At 28.9% G+C, this 5,367-nt stretch overlaps 1 long non-coding RNA gene across 1 annotated transcript; it reads right to left on the bottom strand.

Moving 5' to 3' along the window:
• Positions 1-1,398: 1,398 nt before the first annotated feature.
• Positions 1,399-1,992, bottom strand: LOC131599160 (uncharacterized). Its single transcript, XR_009282601.1, has 2 exons — positions 1,897-1,992; positions 1,399-1,814 (listed from the first exon to the last, which is right to left on the bottom strand). It is a non-coding gene; the product is annotated as an uncharacterized LOC131599160 (long non-coding RNA).
• Between the last annotated feature and the right edge of the window lie 3,375 nt (positions 1,993-5,367).

Here is a 5,367-nt window from a genome sequence, read left to right as displayed (position 1 = left end):
GCTAATATTTTTAAATAAGTACTTTTCAATAATATAATATTTTATTAAATAAATATAACTTTTAGTTCATGGAATAATATTTAATTTAATTAAATATATTATATTCAAATAAAAAATTAAAAATAATAAAATTATTATGAATTAAGTATTGTTAATGACTATTTTTTAACTGTTTTCAATGAAATTTGATTTTTTGAAGTTATAAATTCAAACATGAACTATCACATCTATTCGTTTTATATAATTATTTATTTTAATATATCATCCATTGGTTTAATAGAAAAAATATAATATTAAAAATAAAAAAATTTATTCATTTTTATTTAAATAAACCCACATGATATATTTAAAATATTTTTTTATCATGTATAGTCTTACATATTTAGCTTAAAGAAACTATATATTTTTTAAATGATCTAAAGTAGATTTAAATTACAGTTGTAGAAAAATCTTAACTACTGCACAATGTCAATTTATTAATTATAATTTAAAAAATAAAATTACCAAACAAATTTTATTCTTAAAAAGAATTTTGATAACTTAATTTATAATAGTATTTTCCAAACACAATCAAACAAGCCCTATATCCCCAACACCAAGATTTTATTTTGAGTAGAAAATTTGGTATGTAAAGCAACGAAATAAGCGCACTTGGTGACGCGAACACAAATCACCCATATCACTATGTTGCTGAATGAATTCGGGGTTGAATTATTTCCATATTGAATTCCTCCCAAACTTGATTTGGTGTTGGTAATTATTGTAGTAGTTTTTTTTTTTGGGTTGATATTTACTGTGTTGACAAGACAAGCAGTGGTTGATTAACAAAATCTTTTTCATCTTTGTAGAGTTCTTGCTAAGAGAAGAAACTTGATAGTCTAACAACAGATGGCTTGACACTAGAGAGACATGCAGTTAGCATGCTATGATATTACTAAATTCGAGTCTTTCTAAGATGCGAGAGTTAACGTATAAATATTTTATTTTTGAAGTAAAGCATTCTTGCTGTTCTTTCTCTTTAACTAACTCTTTACCTTCTTTGTTGTTGGATGAGTAATATTGCTGGAGTTAGTGTACAAGATAACATGATATATATATATATATATATATATATATATATATATATATATATATATATATATATATATATATATATATATATATATATATATATATATATATATATATTTATCAATTCTAATTTAAAGTATGTCTTGTATATGAAAAAAATATTACTATGTAAAATGTTATATATTAATATATTTAAAGAATATTAATATCTACATTTCAAAGTATTGCTTTACATTATGATTTGTCATGTATTATAGTCACCTAGAGGATCACATTGTGATAATATTCAATGTATAAATTTATTTATCCTAAAAACAATATAAAAAATAGTCACCTAAAGGATCACATTGTGATAATATGGTTTGAAGTTGTCATAATTACAACAAAGGAATTACAAAATTGCAAACTACATCATAATTGGTAGAATGTGGTGTTTCCGTTGAATTGAATGTACTAAAATATTATTATGATCAAACACAACCACCTCTTGGAACAAAGCATAATTGGTGTCTGGATGGTGCTGATCAACAAACAAAATTTCCCCAACATGTTCTCATATGTTCCATAGAAGAAGAACAAACTCATGATTCCTGTTTAGTTTGTGGAGAATTTGATTCATCAAGTATTGGTTATGTTAGCCTTGCAGATGTAACTACTGTGAAGTAGGTGAATAAGAATGAGCATTTAGTCACATGTTGCCATTGCCTCAAGAAATTGCCAAAACCATTGAAGAAGTATTGGAACTATCAATCCAAATGACAGCAAAAAAATAAATAATTAAAATATAAATGACAGCAAAAAGTAAATAATTAAAATAAATCTCACCTCATTTAACCAAGAAAATTACGGTTGATGAAAAGGAAGAAAATATCTCTGAGAAGAGAAGAGACCAATCAAATTGTTTAGTACAGATTTCCATAGAAAGAATAAACTTCAACTTCAATTCAACTGTTAGAATGAATATCACATAAGAATAAAATTAAGTGAAATTTAGTAGATGGAGAATCAAATATAAACAAGTATTGCAAAATCATACTAATACTTAAATCAAATTCATGGTGGCGTCTTAGATTTTAAAGTTAAGTTTTGTCTACCATATCAATGGGTTAGGGTATCTCTATGGCCTATTAACAAAAATTTTAATGCCTCTCAATATTCAAAATAGTCTAAAATGGTTAAGTGATGGAACAATGAAAAATTAATAAGTGATGTGAGTGTAACAGCAAAATGGGACGACAACAAAATCAAATAGAAAAAAGGAAACAACAATTAGAGATCAAATTTTTTAATGGGAAATAAAATACTTACACAAGGAATGCTTTGTAGCTAAATCAGATTCATTGTAGTTACAATTCTCAATTAGAATAAAGTTTTTGATAGATGGAGAATATAGGAAATTTTGAGAAAGGGAAGGTTAGTTATATTATTATTGAGTGTTTATAATTTTTGAATTGATACAAACTCAATTACATCATCTCTATTTATACTTGTGAAATTCTTAAATCAATGAGTAAGATTTTCCACCACAAATTTAATCTAATGGCTATAAATCACTCTCTAGAAGAATCCTAACTTATCCTTATCTTCTTGAGAGCTCTCTAGAATAAGCTTCTAGAATTTGGACCTACTAAAACACAAATTTGGACTTAGAATTCCTAAGGCCCAAAAACTAACAAACTCAAAATAAATTTCAATATTCAACCCTCTCTACATTCGTGCATTCAGCATTTTTCAAATTGTTTGATCAAGATCAAACATTCTATATTTCAATATAGTTTTTAATTTATATTATATAAAAAATATTAAATTAAAAATTATCCGTTTGACATTAATTTAAAGATAAAAAAAATATTAAAAATGATCAAAACTGTAATGTCTTGTAGCTGTGAAGAGTATTTAGGTAAATATGGTGTTGTAGGACAACATATAAATATGAGATGCAACCTACCAGGGGGATTGAATTAGGTTTTATGAAATTTTCCTATTATTTTGTTAATGTTATTTTCTTTTTATTTTTTTTAGAATTATTATGATGAACTTAGAGCGAAAATTGATGAAAAATATATAGCAAAAATAGAAATGAGACAAAGATTTATATTAGTTTCCATTTCCAATTTAAGGAGACATCTAGTTCACACCTTAAAGGATTTTCTATTATTTTATATCTTTGTACAAGCTTCACACCAAGACCTCTCTTACAATCTTCTAACATAAATACCAAATCTATAATGGACTTTGAATCTCCCCAAATCAAAGGAACATTTCAAAATCATCAATCCTAGTCCTTTTTAAAAAGCATCACATAAAACCTCATATTTATGATTAGGATCATGAATCACCAGAACGAAAGCGGTTGTCAACTTTTATTTTAACTTCGATCCAACTTTGAATCCCAACAAAAAGAGTTTCTTTACAAGTGAGAGTAAGTTTGGTCAATGGTGTCGCTATCTAAGATAATCCAGAAATGAACCTCTAATAATGTCTAGCTAACTAAAGCTCCTAATTGTTGACACATTCTTAGGTATTTCCCAATTTATCATAGCTTCTACCTTTGAAGGCTTTGCCTCCATACCTCCTTAAGAAATAACATGACCAAGAAACTTGAGTTCTAACATCCAAAATTTTCATTTACTAAATTTTTCAAATAGCTTATTCTCTCGCGAAATAAACAGCATGATCCTCGTATGCTCCTTGTGCTCTTACAAAGTACAAGAGTTAATTAAGATATTTTATACAAAGATTACAACTAATTGGTCCATGAATGGTTGGAACACTCAGTTCATGTGATTCATAAAAACAAGAAGAGTGTTGGTTACTCTAATAGGCATTACATGAAATTCGTAATGACCATAGTGATTCCTAAATGGGGTCTTCGGTGTTTCGGAACTCTTCCCTCGAATATGATTGTACCTTGAATGTATCCTAATCTTCAAGAACACCAAGGTCCTTTCAATTGATTTAGGAGGACATTAATTCGAGGTAGAGGATATTTAATATTGATAGTGAATTTATTCAACTGACGGTATTCAACGCATATATGCATACCCCCATCTTTCTTTTTCACCGATAATACGAAAGCACCCTCTAGAGATGCACTTGGTTGAATTAAGTACTTTGCAAACAAATCTTCATATTGACTCTTTAGTTTTCTTAGCTCAATCGGAGACATATGGTAGTATGCAATGGAAATGAAGAATTTCCCGAAACTACATCTCTGAATAAATCCACATCTCTCATGAGATAAAGAAGTGGCATCCTTCGAAAAATAAATCAGGAAATTTGCACACTTCCGAAACTAGCATGGTATCTTTTATCTCATTTCAATCCAAGATGATAATCAAGAGAAAAGCTTTATCTTTTGAAACATACTATTGATCATATTTATTGTACCTTTCAAGGGTGTGAACATTACGTCATATATAATTGTTTTCATATAGAATTTCTTCTTTGCCAGATATGAAAATAAGCCAATGTATACAGTATTGCCAAATATCAATCTTATTGAAAGGCAAGCATATCAAATCAATTAAGAAAACATGACCATTCAAAGATATCAAGAATTTCAAACAAAATCACTAGGTTTCTATGTTGCTATATGTCGCGGTGGTGAATATCATTGGAACATTAGAGGCGTTGCTTCTAATCCAGGTTGTTTCATACAATTCGTCGAAGTGAAAAAGTGCAGTGTTTCAAAATTAAATAGGACAAAAGGTTAGTTATGCAAGTAACACGTACTAGTTTTTAGAACACCCTTACCCTTGGCTTTCTTATAAACTCAACTAACTACTATTCCTACAGATTCTTGAACTTCTTGATTTGGAAAATCCCTTGCAATATGGCCCATTTCCTGGCAACGATATCACTTCCACGATCCATTCTTAGCACTATCGGGAGTGAAACTTATTCTAGATGCTACATTGTGAGGGATGGACTATTCTCGTAACCTGAGTTCATTTTCCTTTAGACGGTGATCCTTTAGGCTTCAACTGATGTCTAGCCCTACCATGATTCTTCTGACACTGTCTTGCAGGATATCTCTCAGACCGAATCTTTTTCAAACTATTTTAAGCAGCATGTCATTATTGAAATTTTTTTGCACAAGTGTCGAATCGCTCTTAAGCAATGCAATGATCAATCCCCCATATGACACCAAACTTAAATTCATTGATCTTTCATCTCTCACAAGGAGCATATAAGGCTAGGCTGGAATAAGCCTCCATGTCTTCAAACTTCTTAGTGAGTTCTGCCACAAACATATTTCTTTGGCACATTTGCTGGAATTCTAATGATTTTCGA

This window comes from Vicia villosa, linkage group LG4 (genome assembly GCF_029867415.1).
Source record: "Vicia villosa cultivar HV-30 ecotype Madison, WI linkage group LG4, Vvil1.0, whole genome shotgun sequence".
NCBI classification, from domain to species: Eukaryota; Viridiplantae; Streptophyta; class Magnoliopsida; order Fabales; family Fabaceae; genus Vicia; species Vicia villosa.
The sequence above is the reverse complement of the archived record's forward strand: the minus strand, read 5'-3'. Positions and strand labels throughout refer to the sequence as shown.